General features: G+C 43.1%; 1 protein-coding gene across 2 annotated transcripts in view; it reads right to left on the reverse strand.

Annotated features, from left to right (window-relative positions):
- Positions 1-23,470, reverse strand: part of LOC132406674 (P2Y purinoceptor 1-like) — a 273,564-nt gene that overhangs the window by 240,038 nt on the left and 10,056 nt on the right. Inside the window, exons 3-4 of one of the 2 annotated variants that reach the window (XR_009516223.1) lie at positions 18,337-18,730; positions 2,344-4,011 (exon numbers count right to left, since the gene is read on the reverse strand). The gene's annotated coding sequence lies outside the window, so the exon portion shown is untranslated. Of the gene's footprint in view, positions 1-2,343; positions 4,012-18,336; positions 18,731-23,470 lie in introns of those variants that run through there. The other variant, XM_059992508.1, reaches the window with a different exon arrangement.

A 23,470-nucleotide genomic window follows, 5' to 3' on the forward strand; every position in this document is an offset into this window, starting at 1 on the left:
AGCATGATCAGCTGAACCTTGACTGAATCTTTGCTCTTTGTCTGGCGTCAATAGCAAATGTTATTTTCATAGCCTGTTTTACCTTGAAAGTTGGCAAATTCTTCATTAGGAATAATGACTATTCAATTAAGCTTCATGACTATTCATGAACAGCTGAAATTACAAGTAGGATAAAGGAGATGCACTGGATATTGTATATTTGAACTTTCAGAAGGCCTTTGACAAGGTGCTGAAGCTGCTTACCAAGTTAAGAGCTCATGGTATTACAGAAAAGCTACTGGCATGGTTAGAGCATTGGCTGATTGGTAGAAGTCAGCGAGTGGCAATAAAAGGATCCTGTGGATAGTCAGAGGCTTTTTCCCAGGGCTGAAATGGTTGCCACAAGAGGACACAGGTTTACTTTGCTGGGGAGTAGGTACAGCAAAGATATCAGGGGTAAGTTTTTTTACTCAGAGAGTGGTGAGTGCGTGGAATGGGCTGCCAGCAACATGAAGGTGGATACTGTTGTAATGTGAGTGTTATTAAAAGTAAGTTAATACTAATCAGAAGCTGTTGGTAACAAGAGGCTGGTTCCAGGTTTGGCGGGGTTTTACTCCTGGTATGTATCATACATAGTTCCACCACCCATGCTGCACGAGGTACCTAAAAGCCTCCGTATTGTAAATATCATTTGCTGTCCCAGATAAAGATGTTCTTTGGGCCATAAAATTGTCAAGTGGTCGTTCTGTAAAGTAGAAGTTACCACATATTTTTGGCAATGAGGTGAACCGGTTTTGTGGACGGGTCAGCGTGTTTCGAACAGGAGCTGTGAGCGGACGAGTAGCCTTGCGTTTGGACGGCTACATTCAGGACAATCAGTGAACTTGTGGAGGGAATCGAGGATTGGCTGGAATATGAGGAAAGGTTGGGATACTTTTTCTGTATTTTTGGAATTACTGAGGAGGCTAGGAAGCACTCTATTCTCCTGAGTGCGTGTGGGGCAAAGAATTACAAGCTAATAAGGAACTTAGCCACACTGCAGAAACCGGGAGAAATTTCCATATGACAAACTGGTCAAGCTCGTGGGCAACCACCACAATCTGAAATCTTCGGTGATAGTCCAACAGTTCAGGTTTCACAGCCATTTCAGGAAGCCAGGTCAGACTGTGGCTAATTTTGTGGCCAAGCTTTGACAGCTGTCGAAGCATTGCAATTTCAGAGCAAGGTTGGATGACATGCTCCGTGATAGATTAGTATGCAGCCTTAATAATGATGCCGTACAGCGCCGCTTGTTGGGGGAAACTCCATCGTTGACTTTCCAGAAAGCGCTAGAGTTTGCCCAAGGCATGGAGATGGCTGCTAATAATGCCAAGGATATCCAAAAAGGACATAAGGACATTGGGGGAGGGGTTTCACAGCGGGCGGCAGTGCACCAAGTCAGGAGGAGACGGGTGAACAGGCAAAGCGGGTGGAATGCTTTCGGTGTGGAGGGACGCACTATGCAAATGTTTGCAAATTCAAAGGTACTGCCTGCCATGCTTGTAGCAAAAAGGGACATTTAGCTAATAAGTGCAGGAGCTTAAACGGTAAGGTTAAGCCTGGGCAGGGGAAAGCTCAGCAGACTCAGGCAGCCACACACCAGCTTTAGAGAAGCAGACGAAAAGGCAGCATGTACCTACAACATGTTTGGGGTGGAAATGAATGAGGAACCACCTGACTCATATTATGCCACAGTTACTATCGGGGAAAGGACATTAAGTTTGAGATTGATTCACGGGCTACTGCATCAGTCATTAATGAGGAGATGTACAGGAAGACATGGGGATCCAACCTGCCTCCCATCAGACCATCAAAGCTCCATCTCAGGACCTATACGGGGCAGCCCGTACCTCATTTAGGCGTGTTGTATGTGGACATTTCAGCCAGGGGTTAGAAGGCTGAACACAGACTGGTGATAGCTGAGGGCAGCGGGCCCAGTCTTTTGGGCCACAGATTGGCTTCGAAAAATCCGGCACAACTGCCATGAAATTAACATTGAACATGAAATTGAACATTGACTTCTCTAACTTCCATTAATGCCCCTCCTCCCCTTCTTACCCCATCCCTGACATATTTAGTAATTTTTTTTCTCTCTCTCTCTGCCCATCAGCCTGTTCTCCATCTCCCTCTGGAGCTTCCCCCCTTTCCCCTTCCTCCCGAGGCTTCCCGTCCCATGATGCTTTCCCTTCTCCAGCTCTGTATTACTTTTGCCAATCACCTTTCCAGCTCTTAGCTTCATCCCACCCCCTCCGGTCTTCTCCTATCATTTCACATTTTCCCCCTCCCCCCACTACTTTCAAATCTCTTACTATCTTTCCTTTCAGTTAGTCCTGATGAAGAGTCTCAGCCCGAAATGTCAACAGTGCTTCTCCTTATAGATGCTGCCTGGCCTGCTGTGTTCCACTAGCATTTTGTGTGTGTTGTTTGAATTTCCAGCATCTGCACATTTCCTCGTGTTTGCCATGAAATTAAGTATGCACACATGACGGAGGACGTTCTGCAGCGGTATAGTGACATTTTCAGGGATGAGCTGGGCACACTGAAGTGCGTGACCGTGAAACTCCATGTCGACCCTGAGGCCACACCACATTTTTTTAAGCCCAGGTCAGCGCCCTATGCCACGAAAGGCAAAGTTGGGGAGGAGCTGGAACGTTTACAGGGGCTGGGCATCATTGAGCCCATCCAGTTTTCAAGGTGAGCAACTCCCATTGTTCCAGTTTTGAAGGCAGATAAAGCGGATAAAAATACAATCGCGGAGTATTTGGATTGGCAGCTAGACCTGCCATTTTCCAAAGGACAATGTACTCTTTGCTGCAGGGGATTCTGCATGTAGCAGTGCATCTTGACGATATCTTGAACAAGGGAGCCATGGAGGGGGAGCATCTGACTAATTTAGGACAGGTGCTGGAGAGGCTCTCAGATGCAGAGCTGTGATTGAAATGCGGAAAATGTGTGTTCCTGGCTCCGAGTGTGACCTACCTGGGACACAAGTTTACAGCTGAGGGGCTTTGCCCAGTGGAGGACAAAGTCCTCTAAGCCCCAAGAGTGTCACTGAACTCAGATCATTTTTGGTCATGGTGAATTATTATGGCAAGTTTCTTCCGGACCTCTCAAAGGTTTTGGCCCCACTGTATAAGCTGCTTCACAATTACGCTAAGTGACAGAGGGTGAAGAGCAGGAGGAAACTTTCAAGGAAGTGAAAGAACCCCTCCACTTAGCAAAGCTGCTTGTTCACTATGACCCAGACAAGGAGATCACCCTTTCATGCGATGCCTCGCCCTATGGAGTCGGGGCAGTTCTCTCACACGTAATGGAGGACTGTTCAGAGAAGCCTATTGGTTTTGCTTCACGTACCCTGATAGCTGCTGAGAAGGGATATTCACAGCTAGACAAAGAAGGTCTGGCCATTGTTTCTGCGGACAAACGCTTTCATCAGTACCTCTATGGACGTGCATTCAGAATTTATACGGACCGTAAACCACTGATGAGCCTGTTTAGTAAGATCAGATGCATCCCACTGCTAGTTTCAGCCAGGATACAGCATTGGACTCTCACATTGTCAGCCTACCAGTATAGAACAGTGTACAGCGCAAGTGGGGATGATGCAAATGCCGATGCACTGAGTCGACTACCTTTACTTGAGTATACACATGTGCATCCAGAGACTGTGCTTTCATTGGAGAAGCTGTAAGAGACACCTGTAAAGGAGACCCAGATCAAGCAATGGACAGAGAGGGACTCAAGTCAAGACTTACATTTTACACGGTTGGCCCACGGTTGTCGTGGAAGGAGAGGAACTGAGGCCTTATGCCAAACAGAAGACAGAACTGAGTCTGCACGATGGCTGCATTTTCTGGAGGTTGAGGGTCATCATGCCTCCCCCTGGCCATTAACAGACTGTGGAAGAAATTCATGAGACTCATCCAGTGGTGACTCGGATGAAAAGCCTTGCAGAATCGATCCTACATCTGGTGGCCAAGAATGGATCAGGATCTGGAGAACAAGGTAAAATCATGCAAGCAATGTCAGACAAATCAGAACATGCCACCACCAGCTCCTTTGCACCAATGGGAGTGGCCAGTCTAACCCTGGTCTAGGCTACATTTGGACTTTGCTGGCCCCTTTATGGGGTTGATGTTTCTTGTAATGGTAGACACACACTCCAAATGGATAGAACTCACATCATGAACAACATCACAGCCCCCCTCAACCATAGACAAACTCAGGCAAGTGTTTGCAGTCCATGGATTGCCCAACGTTCACCAGTCAGTTGTTCAGTGAATTCATGCCACAGAATGGCATTCATCACATTTGGACAGCTCCTTTCCACCCAGCCTCAAATGGTTTGGCTGAGCGGGCTGTTCAGACAGAGAAGGAAGGCCTGAAGCAGATGACGGGGACTCTCTTTGTACCCAGCTTTCATGTTTCCTGTTTAAATACTGCCTCACGCCACAGACTCCAGCAGAGATGCTGATGGGCCCAAGTCAAGATTGGACCTGCTGCGCCCAGACATGAAGGCAAAAGTGGAGAGAAGGCAGGAAAAGCAGAAGGAGGGACATGATCAACATGCACGACAAATTCAGTTAAACCTGGATGACAATGTCTATGTGAGAAACTGAAGCAGAGGCAACAATCAGCAATGGCTACCTGGTGTCATTCTTAAGCAGAGTGGTCCAGTCTCCTATGTTGTTAAGCCGACTGATGGACATGTTTTCCGCAGACATCAGGACCACGTGCGTCTGTGTCATGATTCCGGCTCAGAGGTAGACAGTTCCATGGAGTTTCCAATGGTGAGACAGACTACTGGGGAAGCATGTCCACCAGTGACTTTGTCAGAGAGACACTGGCAGAAGATTCAGGGTCCCCTGAGAAAGATGGACATTCTCACGCAGACGCATAGACCCCTCTCATGCTCCTAGCACCCGATCCACCCAAAACATCCTCACCAGTGGTCCCTGCTGGGTCACCGGGGGTACTGCATAGATCGCAGTGCCCTCACAAACCTCCTGACAGACTGAATCTTTGGTTGGATAGGATTTTTTGTTGTTAGATTAGATGTTGAATTTGTCATGTTTTTAAAGTGTTTTTGTATAGGTAACCTGTTGCTAATGATACCACTGTCTTTATTTCCCAGTTCTTCTGTATTTGGGGAATGTTGGATTTTAAAGGGGGAGAAGTGTTGTAATGTGAGTGTTATTAAAAGTAAGTTAATACTAATTGGGGAGCTGTTGGTAACAAGAGGCAGGTTCCGGGGTTTTACTCCCGGTATGTATCGTAAATAGTTCCACCATCCATGCTGCATGAGGTACCTGAAGCCTCTGTATTGTAAATATCTTTCGCCGTCCCAGATAAAGATGTTCTTTTGGCCATAAAATTGTCGAGTGGTCCTTTTGTAAAGTAGGGGTTACCACAGATACAATAGGGTCTTTTAAGAGACTTTTTGGATAGGTACATAGAGCTTAGAAATATAGAGGGCTATGGGTAACCCCAGTAATTTCTAAGGTAGGGACATGTTCTGCACAACTTCGTTGGCCCAAGGGCCTGTATTGTGCTGTAGGTTTTCTGTGCTTCTAATCTTTTGGAAACACTTAAAGATTTTGGCAAACTTTTGGGATATAAGCTTAACTTGAATAAAAGTGAATTGTTTCCACTAAATGCCCCTGATGGTATATATAATGATATTCTTTTTAGAATTGTTAATACTTTTAAATATTTAGGTATTATAATTACTAAAAATACAAAGATCTTTATAAAGCTAATATAGTTCCTTTAATAGACTCCATGAAACAACTATTTTCTAGATGGAATCGACTTACTCCCTCTTTAATAGGTCATATCCATGCTGTGAAAATGATGATTCTACCTAGATTTTTATATATTTTCCAAAATATACCTTTTTTTTAACTAAAATTTTTTTGATCAAACTGACTCTCTTATTTCTTCCTTTATTTGGAACAATAAGAGACCAAGAATTAATAAGTATCATTTACAAAAATCTAAAAAAGATGGTGGACTTGCACTTCCTAATTTAAGACTGTATTATTGGGCTGTGGATATCAGACAATTATGTTTTTGGTTATACTGGCTCGACAAGAGCCAAAACCACTATGGGTTGATTTGGAAATAAAAGCTGATAAACAATTTCATTTAACTTCAATATTAGGAGTTCCATTACCTTTAGAGCTCTCTAAAATTCCAAATATAAATCTTTACCTGGTTATTAAACAATCCCTATGGATTTGGGTTCAGTTTTGCAATTTTTAAAATGTTAAACAATTTAAGTTGTCTAGTTTTTTATATCGAAACTTTTCATTTAATATCCAATCCCATTGTTCTCCAATGGAGAAATAAAGGGATCTGTTCTTTTCAAGATTTATTTTGTGATGATCCATTGATGACTTTTGAAGAGGTAATTAACAAATATTCTCTCGCTCATACACATTTTCTGCAATATTTTCAGGTTAGACATTTTTTACAACAATATTTACCTAAGTTTCCATATTTACAAGAACCTGATTCATTGGGTACCATTTTGAAATTGAATCCTTTAGTGAGAGGTTCCATTAGCAGAATTTATAATTTATTTTTGTTACAAAAAGAGAACCTATCATTAAAGATTAAACAAGATTGGCAGAGAGAACTTAATATGACCTTTGTTAATGAAGATTGGCTTTGAGTTTTGAAAAACATAAATTCTTCTTCTATATGTGCCAACCACTGTTTAATTCAATTTAAAATTGTTCACCATTATTATTTAACAAAGGAGAGACTATCTTTAATATTTCCTAGTATAGACAACTACTGTGATAGATGTAAAACTGAAGTAACTATTTTGTCACATATGTTCTGGTCATGTTCTTCATTGAAATAGTTTTGGAAATCTTTATTTTCTACAATTCCTAAAGCTCTGAAAATTAACTTACAACCTAATAGATTCTATTTGGAATAGCTCTGCATCATATTCAGGGTCTTTCATCTTCAGGTCAACATGTAATTGCACTTGTTACACTATTGGCAAGAAGGATTATTTTATTAAAACGGAAAGATACTTCTTCCCCTACATTAATTGACTGGTTCTCTCAAGTAATGTTATGTCTCAGTTTGGAAAAAAATTAGAAGTAGAACTTTTGATCCCCAATTTGATTTTGAGAGAAGATGGGGGACTTTTGCCAAACACCATCATTTAATTTGATTTATTTTATATGGATTCCTTCCAATTTTATTTTTTCCATAAATATGAATTGGCAGTTGATAACTTTTTTTTACACATATATACACGCATACATAGATGATGGTAAGATGTATTGCTCCAGGGGGTTGATTCCTAATGTTTTATTTTCCTTTTTTTTTGTAGTCAGTGGGTTTTTTTCTTAGTTAGACGTGTCTTTTTTCCTTTTCCTTGTATATAATTTTTTTTTTACATTTTTATATATTACGATCAGCTTTTTTCCTTCAGCTTAATTAATCATATACATATTAATTTGTTGAAGTTTTGTAACATTTTATAGCTGTAGAAGATATTGTATCAATAAAAAGATTCTAAAAGTGAAAACTGTGTTAGTAAGGACACCATGGACTTGCATTCAACTCACTCCAACCGGAAGGGGCTGGCGCCGGCGTCAAGACCGCAAAGAGGAAGAAGCGTGGAGATCTGCATGCTAGGCAAAGGCTAAATTCACACTGGCCAGTGCTACCTAGTATCATGCTCGCCGATGTTCATTCTCCGACAAACAAGCTGGACAAACTAGGGACTTGGACCCTCACACAAAGAAGGCTTATGGATTGCAACATCAGATTTTTTACGGAGACATGGCTGAACAGTGATGTCCCAAACAACATGGTGGAACTGGAAGGACACATGGTCTTCAGGGCTGACAGAGCTGCAACAGTGACAGGTAAAAAGTAGAGGAGGTGGTTTATGTATCTACATAAATCGATCATGGCACTAACTCTACACTGCTGACACTTAACGCTCTGCTGATCTGGAACACCTGATTATTAAGTGTCGACCTTTTTATCAACCACGAGAGTTTACAAGCATCATTGCTGTTGCAGTTTATGTACCAGCGGATGCTGATGCTAAAGTAGCCATGAAAGCCCTCAGTGCCGCTATTAGCAAGCTGCAGACATTGCATCCAGATGGAGCCTTTATTGTCGCAGGGGACTTCAATCATTGCAACTTACGTACCGTGCTTCCAAGATATCACCAAAATATATCTTGCACCACAAGGGGAAATAAAACCTTAGATCATTTCTACACAAATGTGGCTGATGCTTACAAAGCCACTACCCTCCCCCAACTGGGACAACCTGAATATCTTTCATTGTTTCTGCTTCCCAATTATAGCCCAGTCATTAAACGTATGAAACCCACAATGAAGACTATTAAGATCTGGCTGGAGCTTGCTGACTCTGTTCTTCTGCACCAATTCCAGCACACAGACTAGAGCCCGTTTGCTGCCCATGCCACCACAGACTCTCAGACTAACATTGACTGATATACCAACTCTGTCCTTGAGCACATCAACAAGTGTGTAGATAGTGACATCACAAAAACAAATAAGTTTTCCCCAATCAAAAACCATGGATGAACAGAGAGATTCACCTTTTGCTCAAAGCCAGAGATTCAGCCTTCAGGTTTGGAGACCGGGAAGCTTACAGCTCAGCCATGGCCAACCTGAGGAGGGGAATCTCTCAGGCTAAACATACATACAAATAGAGGATCAAGGAGCATTTTAACTCCTCGGCCCCCCGGCGCATGTGGCATGGCATACAGGTCATTACAGACATCAAACCACCTAGTACTGTGCCCCCTTCCAGCTCTGTTTCCCACCCTGATGAGCTCAATTACCTCTACGCTCTTCTTAGGCAGCTAGGCAGCTATTACTTCTAAGGCAGCTGGTCCGGATGGAATACCTGGTCGTGTGCTCAGAGTCTGTGCAGGGCAGTTGGCCAGTCTTCATGGATATTTTCAATCTGTCCTTGGACCAAGCAGTTGTCCCCACAAGCTTCAAGATCACCACCATCGTGCCAGTGCCGAAGCATTCCAATGCCACGGGCCTGAATGACTTCTGCACAGTTGCGCTCACCCCCATCACTGCAAAGTGCTTTGAGTGGCTGGTTCTATCACATCTGAAATCCTGTCTGCCCACTACTCTGGACCCTCATTGATTTGCCTATCATACCAACAGCACAACAGAGGACGCCATCTCCATGGTACTTCATTCTGCCCTGATCCACCTGGCCAGCCCCAACTCTTACGTCAGAATGCTGTTCATTGACTTTAGTTCAGCATTCAATACTATGATCCCCTCCAAGCTGATTGCCAAGCTTCACCAGCTTGGTATCAGCTCATCCCTTTGCAACTGGACCCTGGACTTTCTAACTAACAGACCCCCAATCTGTTAAGTTAGACAACCTCTCCTCCTCCACTCTCACCCTGAATACCGGCGTGCCTCAAGGCTGTGTGCTGAGCCCTCTTCTGTACTCGGTTTTCACCTATGACTGTGTTCCTGTACATGGTTCTAACTCCATAATCAAGTTCACAGATGACAGCACAGTGGTTGGCCCGATCAGAGGGGATGATGTGACAGCCTACAGGGACGAGGTCCAGCACCTGGCCACATGGTATGCCAACAACAACCTGGCCCTTGACACCCAGAAGACCAAGGAGATCATTGTAGACTTCAGGCATGCTAGGAGCCACACTCACTCCCCATCTACATTAACGGAGATGTAGTGAAGCATGTATCAAGCTTCAAATTCCTTGGTGTCCACATTTCCGATGATCTCACCTGGTCCCTGAACAACCCCATCCTGATCAAAAAGGCACAACAGTGCCTTTATTTCCTGCGGAGCATCAGGCAAGCACATCTCTGTCCCAGGATAGTGATGGACCTTTACTGCTGTACCATTGAGAGTATACTCACCAACTGCATCTCAGTGCGGTATGGCAATTGCCCCGTATCAGACCGCAAAGCACTCCAGTGTGCGGTGAAAACTGCCCAGTGGTTTATCAGCACCCAATTGCCCACCATTGAGAACATCTACCATAAACGCTGCCTGGGCAGGGTGAAAAGCATTATCAAGGATGCATCTCCCCCTAACCATGAACTTTTTACTCGCCTCCCATCCAGTAGGCACCACAGGAGCCTCCGCTCGCGCACCAGCAGGCTCAGAAAGAGCTTCTTCCCTGAGGCTGTGACCCTATTGAACCTCATATTCGACTTCAAGACAGACTTAGGAATGGATCTCATTCGTAACTCGGGTCTGCCTGTAGATATAAAATGCTCAAATGGAGTAAGCCTCTAACAGCTTCTGACAACCAAGTCTAATTCTTGGCCTTCACGTGTGGCTTAGCTACTAGGCCCGGTGGAACCGTTTCTACTGACAAGAGAAGGGGCAAAGGGACACCAGCACCTCAAAACCAGCTGCTTCCGGCAGGTGGGGCCCATTAGCCTTGGACGGCAACCTGACTAAGAGAAGGATAACTCTGATTTTAAACCTCCACTGCCTCGCAGCCATACCCACCCATGGGAAAGGCTTCGGGAGTAAACCCTGAAGAAGAAATCCAGAGTTGGGGTCCCTAAGGCAGTTTAATGCTGTTTATAATTTCACTCTGGAAACCTCTGTGACGGCACTGGTGCCAAGCTGTATCAGCACTTGCCCTTCCCTTGATTTCATCAGTGATGTGGATGAGGGGAACCCGCTGCATGGGCAGCAACCGGTTCTCAAATCTTCCCTCCCAGGCTTGCACCCTGGAGAGGACACTCCAGCATTGCTACTCAGCGTTGATACAACACAGGAAGCAGCAGTTACTGGTGATAAGCCACTGTACTCGATTGGCCTAGAGTAAGGCGCCAGGGGCTGCTTCTAACATTGGGAGAGGTCCTAGGACCTCATTGGGGAACTACTGCCCCCCTCAAGCTGGGCAGTGCCCAGTCAAATAGGTGCTGTCTCGCCACAGTCCACTTGCTCCACTAGGTGTGTGGGACTCCGGGAACCCACAACAGGTGGATTTACACCTTACACCTAGCAGAAAAATTGGACATGTCAAGTGTATCCAGCCCTCAAGATGGACCATGACACCATGCCTTACAGAAGACCTGCATTATATGAGCGATGCCCACAAGACCACAGTCATCAACAGTGAACTGAGCAGACTGCAGATGAACATCGCCATCCTTCAAGAAACAAGGCTCTCTTCCTCTGGAAGCCTACAAGAGGAAGTCTTCCCCTTCATCTGGCATGGAAAGCCACCGGAAGTCCTTCGCTATAAGAAACAGCCTAGCTGGCACCAGCGAACCACCAACTGAAGGAACTGAAAGACTGCTCAGGATTCAGCTTCAAAAGTCCGTGGGCCTGGTTAGCATTATCAGTGCTTATGCGCCTACATCAACCTCTACCCAGGAAGCCAGGCACAAGCTCAATGATGAACTCACTGCTGCCATTTAAGGAGTCTCTTCTCAAGGGCCACTATTCATTTTCGGCAACTTTAATGCAAGAATTAATCACGACTACCACGGCTGGCCCTCCTGTTTGGGATAGACTACGAATTAAAGAGAACTTTATTCATGATTAACATGGGGAATGCAACCTCTTAACAGTGGGTTTCAAACCTCCAATAATAGAGAGCACAGCTCCTTTTATACACGTACAAATTGAATGCAAAAGCAAAAGCTGTTCAATTAACCTTGTGAATTAGAAAAGATAAACTAGGTTCACATACAGTTCTCTTGTGATAAACTACACCCACAGCAACAGCCAAAACTTGAAAACTCAGTACTATGGACAACTTTGTATTAACGAACAGTGCGCCTCATATGCCCGAGTCTAATTCTTACAAGATACGCAACTATAAGTATTTATTCTAAGAATTGTCTCTGTCGAAAGCCAAGGCTAAATCTATAACATACTAAGCTGCAAACTAGTTTCCAAACTCAAAGAGCCAATATTAACCCTTGTCTATCAAAATCTTTAACTTTATTTTCCTTCACAGTGATACATAGATTTCCTTCAGATACTGTCTCAGAGAGGGGTCCACAATTTACTTCCGAGTTTTGGCAGCATTTTGTAAACTTAATGGATTTACTTCTGGTCATTCTTCCAGTTTTCACCCACAGATGAATGGTCAGACCAACAGCACTAACCAATATTTGGAATGCACTCTTCATTGCCTTGTTTTCAATGACCATTCAATTTGGGCAAAGATAGCTCATAACACACTTCACCATTCTTTGCTTTAACATGAATATCAATTTGGGTTTAAGCCTCCTCCCTTTCCTGAGCGGGAAGTGGAAGTCAGTGTTCTGTCTGCTATACAGTTTGTCAAGTGCTGTAAGCAGCGATGACATGAGGCCAAGAGGTCTTTGGGACTTACTGTGGCAAGGCAGCAATTCCATACCAAAAGGAGATGACTAGGTCCTTCTTTTTGTGTGGTCAGTGGGTTTGGCTCTCTACTCAACACCTACCCCTTAAAATACATGTAGGATACCAAAAGCTAGCGCGTCACTTCATTGGACTTTTTAGGATTGTTAAGAGGATCAATCCTGTAACTTACAGATTACAGCTTCCCAGGTCGCTCCAAAACCATCCCATCATTCATATCTCTAAGCTTAACCCCTTCTCAGTAGTTCTTTAGCTCCTACTCCGAAGACTCCTCCATCCTCCTAGAATCATAGACTGACAACCTGTTTACACTCTCCATTGATTACTTGACTCCTGGAGAGTTAAGAACAATTCTAGTATTTAGTCAATTGGGAGGGGTATGGTCCGGAGGAAGGGAGTTGGGTTCTGATACAGGATATTTTGGATCCTGACATGATTACTGATTTTCATCAGCTTCACCCTGACTGCCCTAAGCTGCCAGGAGTTGGCTTTAGAAAGGAAGTCAGGCTTCTGTCACAACCAGGGGTTATTTTTAAAAAAATATATATTTTTCTTTCAGTTAGTATGTGGATTATATTTTCTCAGTGTAACTTTGTGGGTTATCTGTATCCATGGATTGTTTACCTTGTATGTCTAATTGTTTGACTTTGCATTAGCTCCGGTTTTTCACTTTGTACTGCAGATGTCTCATTTTGTATCATCGGGATTGTTAAGCTCATTCTACTGATCACTGACACTCATTTTGACATAATTAAATTAGCAGAGGATATCTTGTAACATAGTTGTTGTCTTCATCTGGATACCAGGGCTGTCTGATTGCTCCTGAATTCCTACGTGCTTCAAGATGTATTTCAGGGGGCATGCAAACCCCTCTTTGTTTGGTCGCTGTGGTTCCTTACCTGGTGAAACTCTGACCAACTTCTTTTGTGTACTGTGAGTGATTTCAGTTCTTTAAGATTCACTTTTGCTTGCCTGAGTTCTTGGTAGTTTTGCTGGTTAATTTTTGTAATAAATTTTCTGTTTCATTTGAATTGCCGACGTTGGAGTTATTTGAGGATGTAACCAGGAAGTTAGACGGGAGATCCAGTGGATGTAATGTACCTCAATTTTCAGAAGGCATTTGATAAGGTCCCACATAGGAGATTGGTGGGTAAAATCAAAGCTCAGGGCATCGGGGGAAAGACATTGACATGGATAGAAAACTGGTTGGCAGATAGAAAGCAAAGGGTAGCGGTGAATGGGTGTTCCTCGGAATTTCAGGTGGTGACTAGTGGGGTGCCACAGGGCTCGGTATTGGGACCACAGCTGTTTACAATTTACGTCAACGATTTAGATGAAGGCATTGAGAATAACATCAGCAACTTTGCTGATGATACTAAGCTGGGTGGCAGTGTGATATGTGATGAGGATGTTAGGAGAATTCAGGGTGACTTGGATAGGCTGAGTGAGTGGGCAGATACTTGGCAGATGGCGTTTAATGTGAATAAGTGTGAGGTTATCCACTTTGAGAGTAAGAACAGGAAGGCAGCTTATTATCTGAACAATGTAGAGTTAGGTAAGGGAGAAATACAAAGAGATCTAGGAGTCTTTGTTCATCAGTCACTGAAGGTGAATGAGCAAGTGCAGAAGGCTAATGGAATGTTGGCCTTTATTACAAAGGGAATTGAGTACAAGAGCAAGGAAATCCTCTTGCATTTGTACAGAGCCCTGGTGAGACCACACCTGCAGTACTGTGTACAGTTTTGGTCTCCAGGGTTAAGGAAGGACATCCTAGCTGTAAAGGAAGTGCAGCATAGATTCACAAGGTTAATTCCTGGGATGTCTGGACTGTCTTACGCAGAGAGGATAGAGAGACTGGGCTTGTACATGCTGGAATTAAAGAGATTGAGAGGGGATCTGAATGAAACATATGAGATTATTAAGAGATTGGACAAGATAGAGGCAGGAAATATGTTCCAGATGCTGGGAGAGTCCAGTACCAGAGGGCATGGTTTGAGAATAAGGGGTAGGTCATTTAGGACAGAGTTAAGGAAAAACTACTCCCAGAGAGTTGTGGGGGTCTGGAATGCACTGACTCGGAAGGTAGTGGAGGCCAATTCTCTGGATGCTTTCAAGAAGGAGCTAGATAGGTATTTTATGGATAGGGGAATCAAGGGATATAGGGACAAGGCAGGAACCGGGTATTGATAGTAGATGATCAGCCATGATTTCAAAATGGCGGTGCAGGCTCGAAGGGCCGAATGGTCTACTTCTGCACCTATTGTCTATTGTTCCTGTGATTCCTGTACTTGAGTTCACCAGTGCCCTTGACACAGATCTGTACTACAGGAATTAGCACTAGGACACATACAGTTTGTTATTTACAGGTGACCCTCACATAACAGCCATTTTGTTTCTGGAAAATTTCCCTTAGAGAATTCAGAAATGAATCCCCATGAGATGCAGAATAAAATGCAATCTCAAGGAATTTATGTAAAATATAAACCAAATAAATTAACACAAAATTTTTGCTTCCAACTCATGTTTCATATTACAGGAATATGATCAGGTAAGGATGGAAAATACACAATGATTTGTCAACCCCCAGGGAGAAGAAAGAAATGGAGGAAGAGTACATATAAAAATTACCTCAAAGGCAACTATACAGGTCGGTACTATTCTACATTAGCAGAGGTCACACCTGGAGGAATTGTGCAGGTTCCTTTACTACAGGATAGAAAAGTCATACAATATATGCCTACTTTATCTCCCTATGTACTTGTGTTGCCACTTACACTGAGTTTTCTCTGTACCTCAAAGCTCCCAAGGACACTGCTATTTAGTTCACACTTTCCTCTTCCATGTGATAAAAATTCCAGCCTTTGCTACTCTGCCATCATCCCTGCCAGTGTTCTTTCCTGATCAATTCTGACCAGTTCCTCTTACATGCCTCTGTAATTCCCTTTACTCCACTGTAATATTGATTCATCTGACTTTCACTTCCCCTTCTCAAATTTCAGACTGAATTTGATTATATTACGATCACTTTCCCCTAAGGGTCCTTTTACGTTAAGTTCTGTGATTAATTCCAGTTCAGTTCATTCCAGTCCACCACATTTTCCCAATCTATCTGCATATTGAAATCCTCCATGAGTATTGTAACACTGGCCTTTTGACATGCATTTTCTATCCCCTGTTAGAATTTAAAGACCAGTTCCTTACTACCGTTTGGGGGTCTGAATATAAATTCCATTAGAGTCTGTTTACCCTTGCAGTTTCTTAGCTCTACCCACAACGATTCAGAGATTACTACCTAAAAATCTCTCCTCAGGACCTCATCTACCTACATCATCGGTGCCAATATCCCATTGCTGTCTGTAAAGAGTTTGTATGATTTTTAGGTTGAAAGCTGAAAAGCAGGATCTTCAAGGTAGTAATCTCTGGATTGTTGCTGGTGACATGTGCCAGTGAGGGTAAGAATAAGATGATTTGGCAGGTGAATGAGTAGCTGAGGAACTGGTACAGGGGGCAGGGGTACCTATGTCATCAGTGCCAATATCCCATTGCTGTCTGTAAGGATGCTGATTATTCTTGATGATGTGGTTGGCGCTCTCCTAAATGGACGTGATATAGTCACCGCTGTCCTTTGACTGCAGCTCAGGGTTTGATGGATATCTCAAAGTACGTCATTACAATAAGATATAATTATCTCTTATTGATGGGTGGCAGTTAGATCTGGCCCAATCCTGCACATGGTGATGGTGATTAGCAGAATGTGACCGCTCGAAATAGAGCTACCCTGCCCTTTTGCTCCGTTTGGTATCGCTGCTGTGAGCATCGTGAGTCGCTTCCGAGGCTGGCCTGCGCATACGTCATGGTGTCACATCGCAGTTTCCATCATGGCCGACATCGGCTCTCGAGTGAAAGTGGGGCTGTTGATTTTGGCGAGCGAGCAATTTTATACAAATAAATAACCCTGAACTTTGCCTGCATTCTGTAAGTTAGCACATTTTAAGTCAATTTAGCCAAAAATAGTGCCGCTGTAATGTACCGTTTGCAATAATTGGAGGTCACAAATAGACAAACAGAGCATGTATATTAGTATATACATATGCTTTAATGGGCCTCTCCCATCTGACCCTCAAGGGTTCATAAATTTCTGAAATGTGAGGAACAAACAGTCTTTAGAAGGAAATCAGCTCGCTGAGATCCTTCACAAAATTAATTATTGGTCTCAATTGATACTTGGGAAACTGAAATATACTGCTGCAATGTCATATTACATCTCTCAGCTCTTCACTCACACATCCATATTACTCACTCCTGTTAACTGTTTGGAAGTCTGTAATACATCCCCTAGCAAAGTGACAGCACTTGATTCATTCTTAATTGTTACCCTTGTAGCTTCAGTTAAGGCAACTTCTTAACAGATATCCTCTTTCTAGACTGAAATATTCAATTCCCTGCCCAACAGTTCAATGTCGCCTTTTCTCTTACATCCACGTTTCGCCTGACAGGTCTTCCAATAAAATGTCGGCGCGTTGAGTCACAGTAGCTTCTACGGGGTCAACAAAAGGTAAAAATGTCCAACTTAAATGTATTTTTAACGATCGCAAGATCCTACTATGCATTCAGAACTTAAAGTACTGCAGGTCTACCCCATCAGCGGGCTGCTCATTGGTAGAGAAGATGAAGAAGCTGCGGATCGTGCTGCTGCCTGAGTCACTTTTCTTGTGATCGCAAGATCCTTTTGGACATCACTAATGTGGAACACTGCAAGTTCAACTACTGATTTATTGATGGAGAACAAGGGAGCTGCACAGCCTCTGTCCTAGCACGGATTAGGCCTCAAGCCACGGTGTTACCTGTTTAGTCACCAAGAGAGACTCTAAACAGTCTAGAGGCAGTATGCCGTGGTGGCGCCCAGGCTGGAGTCAATGTTGCCCCCACCCAGTGTTCGCTCGACAGGAGATAAGTTCTGTTGCAGTCAACTGTGGATTTCTGTAGTATTCGTGGAACCAGGGTCTGGATGAAATATTTCGTGTAGATTTTACTCACCCATCCTGCTGGACTAAATCCTCATGTGCCAAAAGGATGTGTCAGGGTCATACTGAGCACAGACTGTTATATGGATCACAGACTGGTCAGGGTGAAAATAAGACTGGCATACTCCATACAGCACAATTAAGTAAATAAGTTTCCCTTCTAGGTAATTGGATCCATCTTAACAAATACTGAGCCCTATTCCTTTGCCTACTCTGCTTAGAGTTTCCCCACGAGCACCAGCAAACCTCCCCACCAAGATTTTGGTCCAGTTCTAGTTTATATGCAAACAGTCCCTCTTGTACAAATCCCAGCTTCCACCAAAACAGTCCCAGCAATCCAGGAAACTGAAGTCCCTCCCTCACATAATCCTTCCAGCCATACATTCATCTGATCAGCCTTCTGTTGCTGTAGTCGCAAGATCATGGTACCAGCAATAATCCTGAAAAGTACACTCCTTCAGGTGATCATCAATGATTAAATACAATACAGTCCTATCTCCAGTAGGACAACATCTTTGTTGGCTTAAAAAAAACTAATGCACTTTACAGAATCTTCCACATCCAAGATCCACTCACTGATGTAATGTCAATCAATATTGAAGTTAAAATCTCTCACTACCATAGACTTCGCTGAGACGTATCTCCTCTATCTCCCACTGATTATAGAATGATTTGTGGTATCACCCTGTACAGTGATCATCTTTTCTCATTTCTAAGTTTGACCTCTTGTAAAAGAGCCAAGACATGGCCCGAGTACAACTGTGATGCTGTCCTTAATCAATATGGAGATGATAGAGCATCTCCTCTTTAATAACTTGCCAGTCCTGCTATTCTTTCAACCAGATTTCTATGATTATTGCAATATAATATCATGTGCTAAACAACTCTCCAAGTTCATCAGCCTCACCTGCAATCCAGTCCTCTTGCCACGCTTCCCAAGTAACTGCCATCTCCAAGGCCTCGTGTCAAGTTGTGCTTTGACTGCCACTGCTTTACAGGTCTGGTTAGCGCTCAGGTCTTGGTCCCTGCTTCAGTGGGTCAGGTCACGTGTTGATCTGGACCTCGAGCCCAGCTGCCACCGATGATTGGGTGTCCTGCTAAATCAGGCCTGAGGTCAGCATCAGGTGCTCCAGCTAATCGGGTCTTCATTCCAGGAAATCCTCAGCTCCTTTCTTCTGGGAATCAGATCTCAATAACGGGGGTGTTGGGGTCAGTGCCAGCTTCCACATGATTGGGCTCACTGCTCGGTTCTACAAGTCAGGTCGGTAGATCATCTCCTGGAAGATGAAAGATTGCCAAACCTGTAAGAAGGTTTAAGACAACCGGTCGTTAATTCTCGGGCACCAAGTTCTGCCTTTCCCACATTTTTCCCCTTCAAGACCTTCCTGAGAAAAGTGCCACGATTCAGCTGAAACTGCTGCCTCACAGCTTCAGCAAACCACGTTTACCCCTGACCTCCAGTGCCTGCTGCAAAGGTTTCTACTATCTTCCCGTATCTGTGTGGCTTTGTTCCAGGCTTTCCAGATTCCTCCCTCATCTCCAAAGGTGCTTGTTGATATTTTAAATGTAAAATCACCACTGGCACACAGGTAAGTGATAATATCTCCATTGGTCAAGAATCTGGGGAGATTAAAATGATGTAGGGCAGGAAGTTACTGTTAAAGTGGGTGTTTGTCAGCTGGCACAGAATCAGTGGGCTGAAAGACCCATTTCCTTGCTGTATGGCTTGATTTTTTTTTTTTTGATTTGGTGGTTCTACATATGTGCAGACCCTGGAAATGGTTCTGTGTCCTCAAGTTTCCAAAGAACAGTAAATCACATTTGTTCTGATACAATATGGAAATTCCCTTACAGCATTTCAAGATGCAATATAACCTCAATACGAGATGCACAACAACAAGAAGGTGACATTTTTACTACCTGTGCTGGACAACTTACAGAGGCAGAGAGCAAAACAGTATGGAAACAGGCCATTCAGCTCAACTTATTCATGCTAACAATGATGCCCACCAAACTAGCCCCATCTGCCCATGTTTTACCATACCTCTTGAAACATTTCCAATCCATATTGAATGTTGTTAGTGTTCCTGCCTCAACTACGTGCATCCATCTTGTTTATTTCATATAGTTCTAGATGGTCTCTAATGGTCTTGGTCTCTAAGGAATATAGTTGCAGTCTGTTCAAACTCTCACTACAACTAAGGCCTTCTAGTTCTGGCAGTACCCTCATAAATGTCCTAAGCATTCTTTCCAGTTTAATGATGTCTTCAGTGACCAAAACTATACACAATACTCTATCCATGGTCTCACCAAAGACTTGTACAACTGCAAAACAACATCCCAACTCCTTTTCTCAGTACCCTGAATAAATGAAGTTCACTGCCTCAGGAGCATGGCAAAGTCTATTTCACCTACAACTGGCTCTATGCCTTTCCTGTCTAGCCCCTGCATTCCAGAGTAACCACCCTAAACCACCCCACCTTTCTGCCCTCCTTGAACCCAACTTTGAAAAGGTTTTGGTCACTTTGGCTGTCTAACAGCTCATCTTCCCTGATGACAATTTCTATGGCAATATCAATGACAACATTCAGATGGGAAACTGATGGTCCATGTAGGTTCAAAGGACTGCATATGTGCTCCAAGTTTTTATGACTAAAGTAGCTGACCAGAAAACATAGAACACTACAACACAGCACAGGCCCTTCAGCCCATGATATCATGCCAACCTTTTAACCTACTCCAAGATCAACCTAACCCTTCCCGCTACATTGCCCTGCAGTTTTTTCAATCATCCATGTGCCTATCTAAGAGTTTCTTAAATGCTCTTCATGTATCTGCCTGTCCCATCAACCCTAGCAGCATGTTCCACACACCCACCACTTTCTGTATGAAAAATTAATTCTGACACCATTGTACACTTTCCTCCAATTGTATTAAATCAATTTCCACCCTGGTAAAAAGTCTCCAGCTGTCCACTCTATCGATGCCTCTCATCATCTTGTACACCTCTATCAAGTCACCTCTTAACCTCCATTGCTCCAAATAAAAAAGCCCAAACTCACTCGACCAATCCTCATAAGACCTGACCTCCAATCCAGGCAGCATTATGGTTAATCTCTTATCCACTCTCTCAAAAGCTTCCACTTCCTCCCTAAAATGAGACAAGAACTGAACACAATATTCCAAATGCGTTCTAAATAGGATATTAGAATCATAGAGCACGACAACACAAAAGCACACCCGAAGACCCACCTAGACCATGTTAATCTGTTATTCTGCCTAGTTCCATCGACCTACACCAGAACTACAACCCTCCCATCCATGTACTTACCCAAACTTGTTCCACACTTACAGCACCCTGAATAAAGAATTTCCCTCTAAGATTCCCCTGAAATACTTCATCCTTAACCCGTGACCTCTAGTTCTTGCATCACCTCAATGGAAAAGCCAGCTTGCATTAACTCTTATTTATGTCACTCATAATTTTGTATACCTCTATCAAATTTCTCCTCAGTTTCTTATGCTCCAAGAAATAAAGTCTTAAGGAAAAATACACTTACCCTACACCTTGAGTTCTCAAGTCCCAGAAATACCCTTCTAAATTTTCTCTATAACCCTTCAATCTTATTCATATCTTTCCTGGAGGTAGGTGACAGAACACAATATTCCAAATTTGGCCTCACCAACATCTCATACAACTTGCAACATAACATTCCAGATCTTGCCTGCAAACTTTGATAGCTTTCCACTACGCCCCTAATTGTGGTGTCATCTGCAAATTTGTTGATCTAGTTTACCACATTATCATCCAGATCGTTGATATAGATGACAATGCACCCAGCACCCATCCACACAGCACACGCTAGTCACAGGCCTCCAGTCACAGAGGCAACCATCTACTACTACTCTCTGGCTTCTCCCATTAAGCCAATGTTGAATTCAATATGCTACTTCATTCTGAATGACAGCCAACTGAATCTTCTTGACCAACCTCCTTTGTGGACTTTGTTAAAGTCCATGTAGACAACATTCTCTGCCTTTCCTTCATGAACTTTCTTGGTAATCTCCTCTCAATAGTTTAAGATAGGATAGTTTAAATATCTCTGCTAGGGACCCTGCAATTTCTACACAAGTCTCCCAAAGGAAGGAACATATTGTCAGGCCTTGGGATTTATCCACTCTAATTTGCCTCAAGACAGCAAACATCCCCTCCTCTGTAATCTGTATGCAGTCCATGACCTGGATACTATATTGCCTCACATCTGTAGACTCTGTGTCTGTCTCACAAGTCAATACAGATGCAAAAAAACCATTTAAGATCTCTCCCATCTCTTCTGGCTCAATACATAGATGACCAGTCTGTTCTTCAAGAGGACCAATTTTGTCCCTTGCTACTCTTTTGTTCTTAATTTGTCTATAAGCCTCAGCATGCTCCTTCATTGTGTCTGCTAGAGCAACCTCATGCCCTTCTTTTAGTCCTCCCAATTTCCTTAAGGAGTTCTCTTACATTTCTTATATTTCATTTGTTCCTTCCTTCCTGTATCTTCCTTTCTTCTTCCTATTCTTAACCAGGACCTCAGCATCTCTCAAAAAGCAAGGTTTCCCAAACCTGCTAGCCTTGCCTTTTATTCTGACAGGAACATACAAAGTCTTTACTCTCAAAATTTCACCTTTGAAGTCTCCCAGTTACCATGCACAACTTTACCGGAAAACAATCTATCTCAGTCCACATTTGCCAGCTCCTTTCTGATACCATCAAAATTGGTCTTTCACCAATTTAGAACCTCAACCTATGGACCAGACTATCCATTTCCATCGTTACATTGAAACTAATGGCATGATTGCTGATACAAAGTTTCCCCACACAAACTTCTGTCACCTGCCCTGGTTTATTCCCCAAATAAATCTTGTAATTGTCCATACTCCTTCAATAATCCATGATGAAATGTGATCTTGTAGAGACAGAATTAGTTTACAAGAAAATGAATTTCTGACTCCTAATGGAGACACTTCTAAAGATGTCAATTACTTGTTTTATTTATTCATTCTCCTTCTGTGGGCATTACTGCATGACCAGCATTAACTTCCCATTCTTAATCTCTTGTTAGATTAGATTAGATTCAACTTTATTGTCGATGTGCTGAGTACAGATACAAAGCCAATGAAATGCAATTAGCGTCTAACCAGAAGTGCAAAAGAATAGTATTATTTACAAAATAACCATGAATAAAAAGTGCTACAGCATATAAATATAAAAAAGTACTGAGACAGTACAATACGGGTGCAATACTGCTTAGCGCTGTGATGTGAGGTTCAGCAGGGTCACAGCCTCAGGGAAGAAGCTCTTCCTGAGCCTGCTGGTGTGGGAGCGGAGGCTCCTGTAGCGCCTACCAGATGGGAGGAGAGTAAAAAGTCCATGGTTAGGGTGAGATGCATCCTTGATAATGCTTTTTTGCCCTGCCCAGGCAGCGTTTATGGTAGATGCTCTCAATAGTGGGCAATTGGGTGCCAATCATCCGCTGGGTGGATTCCTGCAAATTTCATCTTTGATGTTTGAGTGACTGAACCACAATACTCCCTCCAAGAGTCCACTTCCCCAACACACTTTTTTCTCATGCTAAAGAAATCTGAACTCATTGCATTTAGTGTTGAAGCAGTCTTTTTCCCTGACTCTGTAGTATTTATATAATGGATAAATTCTGCTCAAAGGGAAAGGAAAAGGAACAATTTCATTTTACACACTGATGAGCTTTCTGCTGGGTTGAATATAGTAGTAATGAATGTTTACTTCGCTGTCATACTTCTCACTGCCTCATGAAAGCAGCCTGCATAAAAACCCCACCCACTGTTGATGTTCAAATGTAGAATTGTTTCCCATTTGAGTTTTTGCACAGATGCCTGGTTTTGAAGCTTTATTTCTCATTGTCTTATACAACACATCACGGGAACCAATCTGCCCTCTATGGACTCTGTCTATACTTGCTATAAAGAGGCCAAATTAATCAAAGTCTCAACCTACCCCTGACATTCCTTCTTCTCCC

This window comes from Hypanus sabinus, chromosome 2 (assembly GCF_030144855.1).
Source record: "Hypanus sabinus isolate sHypSab1 chromosome 2, sHypSab1.hap1, whole genome shotgun sequence".
Classification (NCBI taxonomy): Eukaryota; Metazoa; Chordata; class Chondrichthyes; order Myliobatiformes; family Dasyatidae; genus Hypanus; species Hypanus sabinus.